Raw genomic sequence first — 20025 nt, forward strand, 5'->3', positions numbered from 1 at the left:
CAAGAGGATCTACCTACCTAGCTAGCTAGCAAGCTACCTACATACATTTACCTAATCATCCATCCATACATCCTTCTCAAAGAAGCAAATAAACTGGGTATTTATGTATAGCATATTATTCATGTAAATGTAACAGCTCACTGGTTCACTAAGGTTCATTACCGCCATGATTTTACCAGTCTATGAAATTGTATGGAGGCACAGCTGGGTCAGTGGAACCTTTGAAAAGAGGGGATTCATAGAAGTCGGGGTCTGCTGATGCATGCTCATGCTTCTTCGTCCCTCCATAATTCAGATTGTCAGCTGAAGAGTCAGAGCCCAGCGCCAACCCGGACCTGTCTCTCATCATAACACACAGTCAAGAGGCTGTCAGAACAGATGAAGCCACCGGCTCAGCACTGTCTAGGAACATTGAGTTGTAATTCACATTCTTGTGCCCCGACAGGCCTCACTAAATCCAGGTCTCGCCGTGATACGCTGGCGACTGATCAAGAAAGCTCTGCTCTCAGAGAACGGCAGAGCCACTGCGCCAACAGCCAGATTCGGAATGAAAGGCTCACCAAGCCACATAATCTTTCCTTTCATCAGGATGTACCGGCCATGGCACAAATTAACTTGGAAAAAGATTCTGACACACGTGACATTCTATTTAGTGAGCTGCATTACCAGCTGGTGCTGTCCACTGGTTAAACCACTTGCATTTTTGCCTAACAGTTGCTGGAGGACAGCTACGGTAGGCAGACGTTTGGTTGGCACGTCAGCCTCATAGTCAAGAGGCCCTGGGTTTGAATATCAGCTCAAGCCCTCCTGTGTGGCGTTTGCATGTTCTGCCATGTTGGTGTGACACATGCCAAAATAGTTACATTAGGTTAAGTGATGATTCCAATTGTCAAAGGTAAATGTAAGTGTGAATTATTCTATGTTGTAGCTCAGTTGCAACTCTGAGAACAAAAGAAAATTATGAATTTGACAGTGTTGTTTATCATTATATCCTGTATAACAGTGGCTGGGGTGTAAGCTAGACACACTGATATCTGTTGATTGGCCAACTGAGAATTGTTTTTACAACAGGAGTGGAATCGGCTTTTTATTTGTGTGTGTGGATGTTTTGTTTTCTTCAGTTCCTGTTCATAATGTGTCAGTTCAGTTGGTGGCAACTAGATTTCAAAGGGAATTCAGTGCCAGTTCGAAGGTTCCTGAATATGACAATAAAATGCTATTCTGTGTGGAAGTATGACATTTTCAGTGTTTTACTTGCTTCAGCTCCCACATTCATATTTGTGCAAGGCTAACTACACAGAAGGTCAAAGCGCGGGCTAGTAACATTGAAAATTTGAAAGAAGTGCCCAACAAAAAAAACATTTGCACCTGTTAAAAGATGAAGACGATAGATTCTGTTTTTCTGACCGTGTTTGGGCCAGCAGAGGTCTTGAAGGTGCTGAGTGCATGTCATTCATTTATGCGCCCTGCAATAGAAAAGGGGCCAATAAGTCAATTGAGATAGGAGGAGCTAGCCCTACTGATGACAAAGAGTACAAAATAAAGTTTACACATGGTTGTTGTCACACTCCACTCTCCCTTAGCTGGTTCCTATTCTATTCGTTATCATGAGAGGTTTGCACATACTTCATTAATTAATGGGGAATAAATGTGATTGTGTAATTGTTCAAAGTTGGAAGGTCTGCAATTTTGCAACAATAAATTTACTCAACAGACGTGCATCAAAGAACAACTCTAAGAGACTTCCATTGATTTGTCTTTTTTTTATTTAAAAATATTATTATTATTATTATTATTATTATTATCATTATTATTATTATTATTATTATTATTATTATTATTATTATTATTATTAGGCTCTGTAGGATTCAACTTTGAAAAGTTTGGTACCTTGGATGTCCTTGGATTTAGGAGAGAGGATGGTAGGAAAGCAGCCCTGTGGAAGTTTGCGTAAGCTAAATACTAAATACACAGTTTGTACTGACGCTTCATTCAAATTGTGTAATGTTTCTTCAATGGCAACATTCTCCATAGTAATTGTCTAAGTAAGTCGGGCAAAATTGCAAAAGCACTTTGAGTAGTGGAACCTTGAATGAATAAAGAAAGCAACCCATTGCCATTCATCACATCTGTACAGGATTGACTCATATAAAAGCTTATTCATCTTCTTAGTCAAATGTGGTTCTTTTTACTGTATCATTTAAAAAGACATTTTTGAGAGGAAAAACATTGACGCACATTTTCACAAAAATAAAGGCAACATGATACATACTTATTTAGTGTGTACCTCATAAACAAAATATTTATATTCAGGTTTGTCTGATACTGCTAACTTGAAGCTGTTAAAGGTGTTGCTGATGTTGAAGTAAAGTCAAAATTAGGGATGCCCAATATTACTTTTTTTTTAAATTTATTTATTTTTTGATACCGGTGCGAGTACTCTGCTCAAGAGTAGGTACCCTCAAGTACCAATACCGCTAGTACTTTTGATACATAAAATCCCCCTCCCCCCAAAAAAACAAAACAAAACAAAACAATGTCAGATAATTTTAAAGAAAGACCTGTATTTCCCAAAATAATGTTTACTTAAAATTGCATGAAATTAATGGTAATTTTTTTAATTTATTTATTTACTGTATTTATTTATATTTCTAGTTCCTGATCCTAAAACAGCCATATAGAAGGGTCAATACTAATTTCGGCTGTATAGCAAGTACTGATACCTTTTACAGATACTGATTACTCCGTAACTGTAATCGGCCATCTGTTGTTCATAAAAAAGTGACACATTAATTAGGTTCTTTTATTTTTACAATTGTTGATGTATTATTATCGCGTATTTCTATTAATTTTATGTAAAAACGCTATATGAGTAGGATTATACATTTTATTTCATTAAAATGTAACCAATTGTATTAATAATGAAATAAGTGATAAGATACAAAGAATAAGGGGTAGGACTGGATAAGTTTTCAACTTCTTCCTACTCCCTTCGAACATGCAAATTGTCATTGATTGTATGTTTCTTTTTCTGTTACTTTTGACTTTCTTTTGTTCCTTGTTTGTTTGTGTTTATATATATACTGTATATATATATATATGTTCAATAAACAAACCAAAAACAAACAAAAAAACAACCAAACAATTGATTAACCTTTTAGTAGCCAAAAAAAGGTTTTGCCACTGCAATAATTATAGTATATTGTTAGAGGATTTGTCATCAACAGGTTAAACTACAAAACTATGAATTTATGATTCATGGTATTCAAATATCACATCAAATGTTTTGTTTTTGTTGAACAATCTCACTTAAAGTAGGTTGGGCTATAATTTGTATAATGACCTAGTTTCAGCACTGCCGAAATAGGATGTTTTTTTTGTTTTTTTTCTCCAGAAACACAACAGACTCTACTCTTCATTGTATAAAAACAATTATAAAGCATTGAAAAGGATATCGATCACTGTCCTGTTTACCAAAGTGCATGCATGTGTTATACTGCGCTCCTAGGCGAACGACGTAATAAAAATTCCCTTGAAAATATGAATAAAAGTGTTCCATCTCACGGCAATTAAACAGAGAGAGAAAATGCATGTTCTGCATTAGGTGTATCATGTCGTTAACTGTATATACAGGATATATCTCATTATACTGTATATCAGAATTCTCTTTAGTACCGCTTTTTTTTTTTTTTTTTTTTTTACCACTATGCTCCCTTTCCTCTTCTAGAAATTCACAGCACTGATAATGCTACACAGAACGGGCTGTTTTCTCTGACCTAAAACCACGTGCATGCCAATTAAAATTGGATGCACATGCATGTTTTTTAAAACTTTGAACTTTTATTTGTCCAGAACAGATTCTCTTCTTTTTTAGTGTGTGTGTGTGTGCGCGTGAATTTTTAAGTTTTTTTTTTTTTTTTCCCCTCTCTCTCACCTGGATTATGTTGCTAATGGTTGATCTTTTCAGAATATTTTATTTTACCATTCGCTGCTGTAACCAGTGAGTTTCCCTCCTATGGAATCACGAAGGCCATCATCTTCTTCTTCTTCTTCTTCTTCTTCTACTATTACTGGAAACGGACTCAAGTTGTCCGTCAGTGTGAATGTGACAGTGAATTTGTTCATCTTGCCTTTTCTGAAGCCCATGTAAGAATTTGTTTTAATATGTTACAAGGAGATACATTTTTGCACAACAAGACTTTACGAAAGGGCTCAGCTGTGCTGGACTTGGTTTGTTGTAGAACAAGAGATATTTAAAGGGTAGGGCAAAAGATTTGAGGGAAGAGGTTCAAATTATATGGTCAGAACCATTTTCTAATGTCTGAACGTAGCATCAGACATCCGAAAGGTATTTTATTTTGTACACTTTGCAGCACAAGGTGTTCTCTGCATTTAAGCCGTCTCTGAGGAAAAGCGGGCAGTGACTGTCACGCTAGTGATCCAGATCACGAGTCAGCACTTTTAAGTTAAGGGAAATTACTGGAAATTAACCTTGCATTTTGTCTGCGGGGGGGGGGCAATACAAAACGATCTCCAAGGGACGATCTGGGGTGCATAAAACATCTTAAAAAAATGGAAAATTATGCTTTACCAAATGCATTCTGGTCCGTCGAAAGGCTCTGGAGAGGGGCGACCCTGTATGCAGCACGTCGGTTTCAAAGTGGCTTGTCGTATCAACGTTATTGTTTACCTCTACGGCACTAGCAAAACTTGGAAAAATGAAGGCTTGCTACTGAGTATTTTTATTTTTTTTTTCAGCAAAGCTCTATTCAGGCAGGATGAGGGGAAAACAGTATTGTGAACGCATTTGGACCGGGAGTGCCAGGAAATTAAAGAAGCACATCCCTTCTTTCGCTTTGACTTCGTACCTTGAGCCGCACACTAGAATTTAGTGTGCATTTTATATTTCCAGTGAACATGCATACCACCTACATTCACCCCTGCTAACTACTATTCCACCATGTGCAACTCCAAATCAAACACAAACTCAAAACTTAAAGATCACATTTCCTTTTTGCTTGATTACAGTTGATCCGTCATATATGTCATGATGTGGATGTGGTGGATGGACCCAGAGGCGGAGAGATCAGGCAGGAAGAGGACTGACAGTGATTAGAATAACTTTATTGACAGGTTGAAACGTAAGTAGACTGGTCGTGACGAGGATAGACAGGGCATGACGTGGGCTGACGGGGCATGACGTGGGCAGGACATAGACAGTCGTGGACAGACTTGGCATTACGAATGGAGACAGAACTGGCATGACGAACAAGGACAGACTTGGCGTGGACAGACTTGGCGTGGACAGACTTGGCATGATGCGGAGACTTGGCGTGGCGTGATGCAGAGACTTGGCTTGGCGTGGATGGCTTGGCGTGGACGACTTGGCATAAAGACTGGGGTGGACGTGGAGACAACTAAACCTGACATAGAAAACTAGAAAAACTTGCAGTACACTGTGACGAAAAAAAAAAAAGACTAACTGGCAAACTTGGACAGGCAAGGAAATACATAACACTGCAACAACATGTGACGTATAATGCTCCCACACCCGCGTGAAACAAACACCACTCCCTTATACCAACACTAATGAGACAATAACCAGCCACACCTGGGAAACACAGCAGGCAGAGGGCGCTAATTAGGTCACACAAACAGGGAGGGGACCCCCCCCCCACACACACACACACACACAGGTGGACAAGGTTAACAGTGACGAGAATAGGGGAGGCAAAACTGGACAAAAGACAACACAAACACCCAAAACAAAACTAAAACTAGTGTTGTTCCGATACCGTTTTTTAGCTCCCGATACCGATACCCAGCTTTGCAGTATCGGCCGATACCGATACCATACCGATACTTAAGGTTTTTTTTTCCTCAACATGAAAAAGCTGTCCTGCTATTGGTTCAGAGCATTTAAGGGCCAATAGGATATCTTAGATCGGCATGCAGTGAACATGTCACATATCAGTGAATGTCTTGCATGAGCAAGACACAAGATGCTGCATCCAAAATCTTATATTAACGTTGGAATTAATGGTATCGGCATGTTACTTGTGAGTAATCACCGATACCGATACCACTGTTTTAATGCAGTATCGGCACCTCTGCCGATACCAGTATCGGTATCGGAACAACACTAACTAAAACCCAACCACCCAACACAGAAACATGACAATATAAATATACCTTGTCAGGCTTGTATGGTTAACATTTCATTTTAACTGCAGAACTGAAAATACTTGTGTTGGGGATTGTGGATATAGTTCCATAAAGGTCACACAAAGACATTTACGGTTTGATTTTTAATCTGGAGAGTGTTCAATGTATTACAATCAGGTTATAAACCAGTGTCAAGCATCAATGTGAGTGCCCAGCATCAGACTTAAATAGCTGTGCTATTTGATATTAACATGTTTGGTACCCATGGCTTGGCTCTCAACACTTTCCTTCACTGTTGTCTCCCGTTTCCAACGTGATGGATGGAGCTTGCCACTGATCACTCTCTCACATTGTTCCCTGGCCTCAAAGGGCACAAACGAGCTCATTAATAAACTTGTGTGATTAATTTCCATCGCTCCCTCCTGTGTCCCTTCCCTTGTCGTCTTTAAAAAGAGGCACCATCCTAATTAGTGAACCACAGTACAATGCCAAGAGATAATGCGAAGGACTACATTGGAACAAAAGTAATGTTACAATGGCAGGATTCCTCATCTGTTGATGGCTAATGACTTAATGTGTATGGGACACGAAAAAAAAGTCACCCTCAAAGTATTTTTTTTTTTAAAAAAAGAGTACAAGTACAAATAATATGATTTCAATGATTACCCTGTTAAAAACCCAATGACAAGGGCTTGTAAAAATTTGATATTTTTGTGAATTTCCAAAATATGGCAGCTCACTGGCGACGCCCCCTTTTTCCGAGCCTGGACACTCGTGACGTCAGCGGGAGTACGGAAGTTGGCGAAAACAATACGAGGATATGGAGAACTACACGGATAGTAAGGCGCTATCTGACTCGCTATCAAGTGTAGAGTTGGAATTTGACGTTCCCAACTACAAGCAGTCTTCAGACGAAGATATTTCAGCCTAGGAATGTATCCAGCTGTATCGGTTTGAGCCTTTTCTTGATGAAGGTGCTGGTGCAACTGTGTCCGGTCATCTGCGTTACAATGAAGGTGGCTGTGACCAGTTTCAAACTGCCGGGGTAGAGGACGACATCGGCAGGCTCCAGAACACAGAATGGTAAATCTTACTCTTTATTTTAAAATGGAAATTATGGACTAACTATGCTGTTTATATTTTTGTATGGGCGAAATAGCAAATGCTTTGTGGCCAAAATGTAGCTTGGTTTAGTCCAATACACTCAAATTATTATGCTTGTTATAGTAAAAAGCTAATTTATATTGGTAGTAGTAAAATAGAACTTATTATCCATCTTAAAATGCAAACCATAAACTAAATGCTGCTTACTCGCTGTCCTAACAAGTGAAGCCACCACTGCCCCTTTTACATTGCCACATGCCAACCTCTGTGAGACGCAATTCACAATGGAAAAAGGGTACAACATGCATTTTGGAAATTAAATTGACCTCATACCAGTCAGATGCATGACACTTTTTTTTTTCTCCTGAAGTGCTTGAAATAGATAATCCAAGTAATTCTCAAATAATGAACAAATTCTTTGTAAATGTTATAAATGGCAAAAAATAAAATAAAAAAAATTGCTTGTGCTTTGCAGGTGTTCCTGTGGTATTTGTGTAGCAATGGCAACAGTGAAGGAGAGCGTTTGCTGTCAGAGTCCGGAGCGCAGCAGAACCAGTGCATCACCCATCACTGGACCTTCAAAGCGGTGTGCCTCAGTGTGGAAGTCTTGCAGACCGCTTACCGATTATTTCTTGTGTAGTGTCAGGAAAAAGGAGAACATTTCCATCGAATGACTACAAAGGATACCACGAATATGATATAAATAAATACAATTATACAAAAGAAATACATGCCTTTTTCTTTTCATCCAAAGTATAAATGAACAAATAAAGAACAATCAGCAATGACTATAAATTTACAATTTTATTTTACAAATGTACAAATTGCATCTTGCGAGTCATCAGTCAAACTATTCAGTGATTCATCTCCCACCCAAAAAAAAAAAAAAAATCGAAAGGCAGTAGCTCAGTGCGCTTCCTACAATTGGTCACAGAATCCAATATCCGAGTCTGAAATTGTCATGTCTAAAACTCAGCTACTACTCCACTGAAAAAGTTAACGGTAAGTAAAGTGCGAATTGTATGACTACACAGCCTCTGCCTTGTCTGGCTTCTGAATGTCTGCACACAGTGGTCGGCGTTCTGCACTTCCTGGTCCAGCGCCCGCCAGCTCTTCAAGGAGTGTGTCCTCATCCAGATTGGCCCCCTGACAGATGGTCTCCACAATCTTCTTAAGATCCTCCACATATTCTGTATTCTGTACATAATATACCCATTGAATTATTTAATCCTGTTGTACATATATGCAAAATAATTAGAATTAACTTTCATTTCTATTCCTACTTTTTCTCACTATGTTGTGATTAGATTGTTGAATTCTAATTGTGGATGTAGATATTTCAAATAAAAAAATACATATGACATGTTGGCTGCTCCAGGACTTTGCGCACAATACAGGACCGTCTCAGAAAATTAGAATATTATGGCTTTATTTTTTTTACTTGGTCTGAGGAAATATTGTAATATTTTGAGATAGGATATTTGAGTTTTCTTAAGCTGTAAACCATAATCAGCAATATTAAAAAAATAAAAGGATTGCAATATTTCAGTTGTTTTGTAATGAATCCAGAATGTATGGCATTTTTTCTTATTAAATTGCATTACAGAAAATAATGGAATTTATCACAATATTCTAATTTTCTGAGACAGTCCTGTAAATGCTCCTTTTCTGTACTGTACTTGGGATAGCACACAGTGTATTTAGCATCCCCATCCTTTGTAACATCCTGGATCTGGTGTGCATTTTCTGCTTGGAGAGTCTGAGTTTCCACGGTCACCAAAAGAGCTCTGCCTGGACCAAACTGTCTGCACTCCTGAAAATATGATTCCATGAACATATGTACCATGCAAAGTATGTTGTTTGAGATGATCAAAACCAATTACAGTAACTATCCTTACCCTTTGATCCTTTAGCTCAAATTGAGACTGCTACGGTTCTTGTTGAGGGCAAGGCTTGACATGAAGCTTCTTTGCCCCTTAAAAAAAAACTTTTAAATAAGAAACTATGTTGAAATGCAGGTAATATTTACACCTATACAGCCATTTTATTAGTTTAAAAATGCACAATACATTTGTAAATTATGTGTATATGACAAATTTGAACACTAGGTGGGGTGAGCAATTTGTTTTTCCATAAATTGGTGTGTTATCAATCATGTATATTGTACAGTACATTTACTCACATTTTGGATGCAAACACTGGGTACATCACCCAAATCATCTTCCAAACATGTCGCCAGTTTTCTTCGACTCATACTCACTCCATAAGCATCTCATCCACCATCTGAAACAAAGTTTGAACTGTTGTTAACTTGGACATGATGATGCCTTCAACACAGATGCACAGCACAATACATAATACAAAATAAAATAGACAACAAATGGAAAGTTAGCAGTTCCTCATTAGAAATTGGTACCTTTTCATTGACTGTATATTAATTTGGCAGTGGTTATTTTTACCATGAACTGCTAAAATAAGTGCTGTTAACTTTCCAGATTGTAGTTCTTACCCCACATTATAGCCAAGTGACAGCTTCAGGGCCGGGAGCAGGTCAAGCGCACATTTCGAGTATTCCTCGAAATGTGCGCTGTACAACACTGACGTTGGAGTCAGGTGTCCATTTATCTCTCGTCCGTTGTACTTGCTTTGTCCATTTTTCGCCAAGAACTGCATCTTGAGGGAACCGAAAAAGGTTCACGCCATCCTCTCTTCGATTACAACAAAATCCGGCCACGCAACGAGACGGCATTGTAGAAATTCAGTTTATGATAAAACACACAGCAGTCATAAGCTTGCAGCGGCAAAGCAAAGACGCTGACTTCCGTTCCTCCGCTGATGTCATATCCGATTCAGCCGCTGGAGTGCGCCAATGGCCAGATTTTGCGCGGGTAATTTAAAAATAAGGAAATACTCTTTTAATATGTTTTGACTCGACGAGCCGCTCATTTTGTCGTGTATATTATATCGTTCCAAACAACATATTAAAAAATGTCCTGAGCTGTCCCATACACTTTAAACCTCAGCTTTATACTGCGCAGGGATACTTTTGTTTTAGGGGATCAATTCAGGACCGGATTGGGTGATCTGGAGGGGCTGGACAATTCCCGGTGGGTCGTCCTATATTTCAGCCCGCGAATACGACATCTTATGTAGATTGTCTCATTGTCAATCAACCTTAAGTCAAATCACCCTTACAGGACATTATATATAGCACTGACTGCTGACTTATCAAAGGTGTCCCTGAATTACAATTATTTAATTTCAAAAGTAACAAAACTTTAATCCACTAATGGAAACAATAAACAATATAACTATATTAAACCATGTCTGTACAAAAATAAAACATAAAAGAGGCAAAACACAATGACAAGTGTTACTAGTAACAGCAACAAAGCATAATGGGAAAGCTTCCAACGTTGCTCTCTTAAAGTTTGCTCAGTAGTGTGCACCAGAAGTGGTGAGAACATTTTTCACAATAAGGGTACAAAATGCCTTAATCTTTCTGGTTTAACTTAATTTGTTAAGTGTGTCTTGTGAAGTGTAAAATGCCTTACCAATTACACCGGTTGCGTGTGCGGTGCGGTGCGTCTTGACTGCGTGCTCTGGACGCGTCAATTTTTTGGGCAACTCACACCGGCTCCGCACAGCTGCGGTCCGGCAGCTCCGTCGCCGACCACTTCCCTCCGTGTCTCGCGTGACCGCGAGCGATCATGTGGCATTAAAAACAATGACAAACACACAGAAAGTCTGTGCTCAACAGAGAAGCAGAAAGAGTGGTGGACTTTTATTATTTTGTGGCTTTCCTCCTCCAATATAAACCTCTCCTCATCCATGTTCGCTGGTGTCTAAACCGTGAATGAGCACCTCGCCCGTTAACTCCGGTCCCGGCTACGCCCACATCACGTTTTGCTAACATGCTTGCGAAATAGGAGCTGGCGAATGTTTTATTCTGAGAGGTAACCGGAAATTTATTTTGAAACTGAGTCGGTCTTCCTGACCCGCTCGATGTGTTTTGTGCTAGCTTGCCATTTGCCAAAAATAGAAAATAGGTCTATCCGTGCGGGAGGGCTGCGGCACACTACAGCTGAGACGCAGTCGACACGCAACGCACACGCAAGCGGTGTAATTTGCACCATTCAAATGAATGGAATCTAATTGGTTGCGTCGCGGGAATGCACCGCAGCCGCATCCGGTGTGAGTGTTTTGCCCATTTTATGTTCACATACTTGTTCAAATAAACATACTCTTAAAAGAGGATTCAATTGTAAATTCCGTCCATCCATCCATCCATCCATCCATCCATCTTCTTCCGCTTATCCAGGGTCGGGTCGCGGGGGCAGCAGCTTCAGGAGGGAAACCCAGACTTCCCTCTCCCCAGCCACTTCAACCAGCTCCTCCGGTGGGATCCCAAGGCGTTCCAAGGCCAGCCGGGAGACATAGTCTCTCCAGCGTGTCCTGGGTCGTCCCCGGGGCCTCCCACCGGTAGAACATGCCCGGAACACCTCCCCAGGGAGGTGTCCAGGAAGCATCCGAACCAGATGCCCGAGCCACCTCAGCTGGCTCCTCTCAACGCGGAGGAGCAGTGGCTCGACTCTTAGTCCATCCCGGATGACCGAGCTTCTCACCCTATCTCTAAGGGAGAGCCCGGACACCCTGCGGAGGAAACTCATTTCGGCCGCTTGTATCCGGGATCTCGTTCTTTCGGTCACGACCCACAGCTCGTGACCATAGGTGAGGGTCGGAACGTAGATTGACCGGTAAATCGAGAGCTTTGCCTTTTGGCTCAGCTCTTTCTTTACCACGACGGGCCGATAAAGAGTCCGCATCACTGCAGATGCTGCTCCGATCCGCCTGTCGATCTCCCGCTCCATCCTACCCTCACTCGTGAAGATACTTGAACTCCTCCACTTGGGGCAGGATCTCATCCCCGACCTGAAGACAACACTCCACCCTTTTCCGACTGAGGACCATGGCCTCGGATTTGGAGGTGCTGATCCTCATCCCAACCGCTTCACACTCGGCTGCGAACTGCTCCAGTGAGAGTTGGAGGCCCCGGCTTGATGAAGCCAACAGCACCACATCATCTGCAAAGAGCAGAGATGCAATGTTGAGGCCACCAAACCGGAACCCCTCAACGCCTCGGCTGCGCCTAGAAATTCTGTCCGTAAAAGTTATGAACAGAATCGGTGACAAAGGGCAACCTTGGCGGAGTCCAACCCTCACCGGAAATGAATCCGACTTACTGTCGGCAATGCGGACCAAACTCTGGCAACGGTCATACAGGGACCAAACAGCCCGTATCAGGGGGCCCAGTACCCCGTACTCCCGAAGCACCCCCCACAGGACTCCCCGAGGGACACGGTCGAACACCTTCTCCAAATCCACAAAACACATGTGGACTGGTTGAGCGAACTCCCACGCACCCTCAATGATCCTGCTGAGGGTGTAGAGCTGGTCCACTGTTCCACGGCCAGGACGAAAACCACACTGCTCGTCCTGAATCCGAGATTCGACCTCCCGACGGAACCTCCTCTCCAGCACCCCTGAATAGACCTTACCAGGGAGGCTGAGGAGTGTGATCCCTCTGTAGTTGGAGCACACCCTCCGGTCCCCCTTCTTAAAAAGGGGGACCACCACCCCGGTCTGCCAATCCAGAGGCACTGTCCCCGATGTCCACGCGATGTTGTAGAGGCGTGTCAACCACAACAGCCCCACAACATCCAGAGTCCTTAGGAACTCCGGGCGGATCTCATCCACCCCCGGGGCCCTGCCACCGAGGAGCTTTCCAACCACCTCAGTGACTTCGACCCCAGAGATAGGAGAGCCCACCTCAGAGTCCCCAGACTTTGCTTCCTCAAAGGAAGACGTGTCGGTGGAATTGAGGAGGTCTTCGAAGTATTCCCCCCACCGCTTCACGACGTCCCGAGTCGAGGTCAGCAGCACCCCATCGCCACTATACACAGTGTTAATGGTGTTCTGCTTTCCCCTCCTGAGACGCCGGATGGTGGACCAGAATTTCTTCGAAGCCGTTCGGAAGTCGTTTTCCATAGCCTCACCAAACTCCTCCCATGTCCGAGTTTTTGCCTCAGCAACCGCCGAAGCCACGTTCCGCTTGGCCATCCGGTACCTCTCAGCTGCCTCCGGAGTCCCACAGGCCAAAAATGCCCGATAGGACTCCTTCTTCAGCTTGACGGCATCCCTTACCGTTGTCCACCAGCGGGTTCGAGGAGTGCTGCCGCGACAGGCAACGACCACCTTACGGCCACAGCTCCGATCGGCCGCCTCAACAATGGAGGCGCGGAACATGGCCCGTTCGGACTCAATGTCCCCCGCCTCCCCCGAGACAAGGGAGAAGCTCTGCCGGAGGTGGGCATTGAAACTCTTTCTGACAGGGGATTCCGCCAGATGTTCCCAGCAAACCCTCACAATACGTTTGGGTCTGCCAGGTCGGACCGGCATCTTCCCCCACCATCGGAGCCAACACACCACCAGGTGGTGATCAGTTGACAGCTCCGCCCCTCTCTTCACCCGAGTGTCCAAAACATGCGGCCGCAAATCCGATGACACGACTACAAAGTCGATCATCGAACTGCGGCCTCGGGAGTTCTGGTGCCAAGTGCACATATGGACACCCTTATGTTTGAACATGGTGTTCGTTATGGACAAACCGTGACGAGCACAGAAGTCCAATAACAGAACACCGCTCGGGTTCCGATCAGGGGGGCCGTTCCTCCCAATCACGCCCCTCCAGGTCTCACTGTCATTTCCCCACGTGAGCGTTGAAGTCCCCCAGCAGGACAAGGGAGTACCCAGGGGGAGCGCTCTCCAGCACACCCTCCAAGGACTCCAAAAAGGGTGGGTACTCTGAACTGCTGCTTGGTGCATATGCACAAACAACAGTCAGGACCCGTCCCCCCACCCGAAGGCGGAGGGATGCTACCCTCTCGTCTACCGGGGTGAACCCCAACGTACAGGCGCCGAGCCGGGGGGCAATAAGTATGCCCACACCTGCTCTGCGCCTCTCACCGTGGGCGACTCCAGAGTGGAAGAGAGTCCAACCCCTCTCGAGAGGACTGGTACCAGAGCCCAGGCCGTGTGTGGAGGCGAGTCCGACTATGTCTAGTCGGAACTTCTCAACCTCACACACCAGCTCGGGCTCCTTCCCTGCCAGAGAGGTGACATTCCATGTCCCGAGAGCCAGCTTCTGTAGCCGGGGATCGGTCCGCCAAGGTCTTCGCCTTTGGCTGCCACCCAGCCTGCTCTGCAGCCGACCCCTTTGGCCCCTCCCACCGGTGGTGAGCCCGTGGGAAGGGGGACCCACGTTTCCTCTTCGGGCTGTGCCCGGCCGGGCCCCATGCGTGCAGGACCGGCCACCAGCGAGCCCCGCCTCCAGGCCTGGCTCCAGAGGGGGGCCCCGGTGACCCGCGTCCGGGCAAGGGAAACGTGCTTCCATTAATGTCACTCGTCATAAGGGGTCTTCTGAGCCGTGCTTAGTCTGGCCCCTCACCTCGGACCTGTTTGCCATGGGTGACCCTGCCAGAGGCATAGAGCCCCAGACAACATAGCTCCTAGGATCATTGGGACACGCAAACCCCTCCACCACGTTAAGGTGCCGGCTCAGGGAGGGGGAATTGTAAATTACATTTGTGATCAAATGCAATATGAATATTGGAGGGAATGCTCATCAATTTTACATTGATACACCAACTGTAAAAATGTGAACTAAAGTGGGCCGGTCTGAGCCCTGAAACTCCAGGGCTGAAAATGAATCTAAGTCAGGCCCTGGATCAATTTACATTTTTACCGCCTCTGTCTTGTTGTTTTCTTTTGTTTTGGTTTGTTCGTTTTGTTTTTTTGTTTTTGTTTTTTTCCCCCAACTTCACATTTCAGTTAAAGTAACAGGAGGAAAAATAAACACCAAAATACTGTTGTATGAAAAGTAAGTATTAAGTTAGTAAAATTATATTTCTTAAATTCATGGTGGACGAGTGGTCTATGTTGCTATGGTCTGTGTTGAGCCAATGGTGCATTGATAGAAAGAAAGCTGTGTAAAACTGCTTTGATGAAAAGGGTGATTATACTCTGAATTGCTCCTTTTCCCTCTGCAAACACATTCATCCTGTTAGGATCTCAATGACTAGGTGGACTGTTTACTCGCGATGTGCGATTCCCACAGTCTGAGGAAGGTCTTCTGTTCTTTAATTCAATTACGGAAGGATGATCAAGCATTGCCATGATGTCACCAGCTACAAATTCAACCTAATTACATTAAGATAGAGGATTATACAACTAAATGTGTTTGCGTTCTTTACTTGTCATGTCACATTTGCAACAAAACACAAACTTTTATTTTCAGTCACACCTTCTCTTGAGTCCAGTGATTCACTGTCAGTAACAACTTTTTCTAAAATTGAATTTCCTATTGATTATTCCATTGATTAATTGAGCAGTGCCCCTTTTAATTTGGCAGCTTATGACCGAAACATCTTCTAATTAGTTGATTAAGACCTTATCTTTTCACAATTGGTACTCATGCTAGCCTCTGGCCAATAGTTTTGAGACTGGATTCGGGTTCAAATTCCCCACCCTCTGTCTGCTGATGTGACATCATGTGAACATTGTCATTGTGAAGAAGGTTTCATTTTTCATCAATAGCAATAGCAGTAGCAATTCAAAATGGAATTTTCTGTGTTCACACATCATGTAGACAGAGTAATAATATACACGACATATTACTCTATCCATATTAGATATGACTTATGACACATCTCTGTCTTATGTTCATCAAATACAACTTATTTAATAACTTAATCTTATACTTTTAATACAATAATTATAATTTGATCCGAGAGTAATTCTAAGATCAGTGTTTGAGCGAGTGTTTCAATAATAATGGATTTTACTTATAACGTACTTTACATTTATAAAATAAATCTCAATGTGCACAGTACAGGCAACAATAAAAGCAATGGAAGCACACAGTAAATAAAACGGTCAATTACAAATCACAGTAAAAAAAAAAGAAGAAGTTTTTTTTAAACCTGTGGAGCTCACGGTAAACCAGCAAACAAAAATAAAAAGTTTGCATACTAAAATAATTATCCTAACTCTGTTTCGTCACAAATATACTTACGAGTAGATTCACTAAGAAAGGGCCGCGTCCGCTAAGAGCGCAAAATATTGCCTCACGACTGCAGTCCCAGTCTGCTCCCAGTTAACCACCTACAGTATTCACTAAGGATATTGCTCTAATCATATACCGGTGCAAACACGGCCACATTCTGACAGCTGGGAGCAAATTTGCGCCTGATTTACCACACATGGCAATCTATTTGCGTCGAGAACATGGTTGTTATAGTAACAGTTGCGAGAAAGAAAGTGAGGTTGGACCGAGAGTAAGCGTTTATAGCGGCATTAAACTGTACAGAGCAGAGAGGACGACAACGACGTCATTCATTCATAAAGTACAAATTATTGGTGCAATCATTTGTTAAAAATATATTTTCATAGGTTGACGTGGGCATAGAGTGGGCACGTAAAAATGATCGTATTATGCCCAAAACTAATTGTTACGACCAGCAGACAGTGATGGAAACTTACTTTCTTCTTTTCCATAAATTTCCTTATATCAATGACTCCCTTTCTCGACCGTGATCGACAATGGACGCGAAGCGGCAGGTTAGGAGCAAGCATTAGCAAACAAGCAGGAAAACATTGAATGGATTATCAGTAATACAGAAATTCAAGTGGAATGGATTAGAATTGGATCCATGACAAGGGCTCTCGCTGCCTACAGTACTATTGAAGTGAAGGAAATCAATTGATTTGTGATCATATATGTCCACCCGTCACGTTATTTTCCTCAATGCTGCTTGTAGTTGGCATATTTGGAACACTTGGCAGATGTACAACTGCAAGCCTGGTCGCAGTCGGTGACGCAGTGAAAACATGTACTGGATTGTTACTAATAAGGACGTTTTCGACATGATTAAGTGGAATGGATTGTAGGGCTGCACAATATATCGAAAAAATATCGATATCGCAATATTGGCCCTTGCAATATGCATATCGCAAATGGATGCAATAAGTTTTATATGGAATTTTATGCTTTTTATATGAATTTGACCAGTCAGATGCTAACTAAAATGTGCATCGCCATTCAATAGTTGAAAATTATTAGAATATAATTAAAATTAATTAACTAAGATTACATTAAGGTTGCTTATTTTGCCACATGAAAAATGTTTTTCTTTCATTAGGTAATAAAAATGTAATTTCTTTCGGTACATGTTAAATATCGCAATAATATCGATATCGCTATGTTCAGCAAGTATATCGCGTATCGCATGTTTTTCCAATATCGTGCAGCCCTAATGGATTGGATAATGACAGACGAGAAGCATGGATGACTGTACACTTGGAAGTAAAGGGAAACCAACAGATTTGCCCTGGACAGACAATCCGCGACCACGTCGTCCTTGCCAGCGATATGTCGGATGTCCGTGGTTATCCTTTCATCCTTTCATTCTTTCATCCCAACAAACTCCCCCTTCGTCCCAACGTTCCGTGGGTGAATTATGTTCTAATCACGACACAAGCCCCCCCAGAATTCACCCACAATCAAACTCCGGATGACGGGGCGGCAAAACTGCCCGACCCCTGCGGGTACAGGACCCAGGGAGCGATGGCGGGAGGGACACAGCAGAAACACCAGAACAGTCCCGCGCACCAGCTGGCGGGGATGCAGGAACAACTGGAAGGGACCCCACACGGATGTAACGATTATCGGCCGGTTGTAACTTTTTGCAACCTCAGTTCCAAAGGAATTCCACTCCTGTGGCCTGGACATGCCACCGTGGGGGGTGGGGAGGACAAGAACATCCCCCACAAACAGCCACGCATGTTCTGACTGACACGCGCACACGCACACACACACAAATCAGAACAGTAAAAGCCTTCTTAGAAACTTGACTTTCTTATTTTGCAACAGAACAATGAATTATGAAATGTTGTTTGCCATTTGTGAAATGTTGACTCCATGAAATGTCATGAAAATGTTCCATTGCAGTGGCAGATTCTCCACTAAACTTTCATGTGTATGCACGTTTTAACAATGTAAGCTAGGTAACATTTCATTTGAGGTATTCAATTGTACGTGTTGCATTGATTGAATTCTGACCTTAGAATCTCAACAAACATGGGATCCAGATTCAATCTGATTAGTCTCTACCAAAACCCTCTCTAAGCTGGTAACTTTCCACTTTGGTCTCACCGGACCCCTGGTGTGGAGGCCGCCGCCCTCCCAATCTAAAAGCACGCTCCCTGCTTGCTGCTCCCTCTCTTTTCGCTGCTCTTTGGCTCCGCTCTTTTCGCTGCTTCTCTTTCCGGGTCTCCATCGGCGTGGTTGCCAGACAAAGGGCTAGCCCAGCTAGCTTAACCTCCAGCACACAGCAACGCACAGAAGCCATCGCGTGTAGCGACAGGCGCAGCGAAACACGCTGCTTTTAGTCCCTGCAAAGGCTCAACGGATGGTGCTTTTCCCAAGCACCGAGGCCTCAACCAAGAGGGCCTCTTCCCAGCCAGCAGGTTGACCCCGTGACGCTCAGTTGGCCAGCCGGACGACCTGTCTCTCCCTCTCCTGAACTGAACCTTCTCCATTCTATCTTCAAACGGGCTTGGCAAGTCTCCATCCAGGGTCCTGCTTCTCAGACCAACCCCATCTGTAAGTGCAACTGCAGGCCTTCGCCAGATTACAAATTGGTGCAAACTAGGTTGATTGTGGGTCCCATGTTGGGTTGATTTAAGAAATCCATCACCTTGGTTAAGACCGTTTCTCTTTTCTTCTTTTCTTCTCCTTTGATTATTTTTATTATTTTAGTTCTCGTTTCATTTCCTATCATAGTAGTTAGTTTTGCTTTTTTAAATTCTAAGTAGATATCCCACCTAGGTTAGAGAATAAACGTGCACAAAACTCAACCCCTGGTTTACTGTGTGTGTGTTTCATCAATTTATAGTGACCTCTAAGCTGAACAAAGAACTCACAAAATTGTAGTAAGGGCACAACCTTCATTTTAATGACTGATTCAACGAGGTTCTCATCTGTTATCCTGATAAAATTATCAAAAAGAGATGTGGTGCTCCGCAGGCAAGCTCAACTTAATTTAAATATTAAGTTTGAGTCTCCTTCAATTAATGAGCCAATTGATTATCAATTTAATAATTAACAATTATTGATTTAATAATTAATTGGACCGATTTCCCTTACACGGTCCACAAGGTGCAGCCCAGGGGGGCGGCCGCGGCGGGGGCGCGGGGCACGTCCAAGGGTCCGGCCAGGTCAACATGAGCCGGTTTAACTTGCAACCCGGTGTCGGAGCCCCGAAGCGACTGGGTGTCACGGTCGGAAGCCTGGTCGGCCGCCATCCGGGAAAAGTCGAGGCCCAGCTGTACCGTGTTGACGGCTGCCCTGGACAGACAATCCGCGACCACGTCGTCCTTGCCAGCGATATGTCGGATGTCCGTGGTTATCCTTTCATCCTTTAATTCTTTCATCCCAACAAACTCCTCTTTCATCCCAACAAACTCCTCCTTCGTCCCAACGTTCCGTGGGTGTATTATGTTCTAATCACTACACAAGCCCCCCCAGAATTCACCCACAATCAAACTCCGGATGACGGGGCGGCAAAACTGCCCGACCCCTGCGGGTACAGGACCCAGGGAGCGAGGGCGGGAGGGACACAGCAGAAACACCAGAAC

Source organism: Festucalex cinctus, chromosome 8, assembly GCF_051991245.1.
Source record: "Festucalex cinctus isolate MCC-2025b chromosome 8, RoL_Fcin_1.0, whole genome shotgun sequence".
Lineage (NCBI taxonomy): Eukaryota > Metazoa > Chordata > Actinopteri > Syngnathiformes > Syngnathidae > Festucalex > Festucalex cinctus.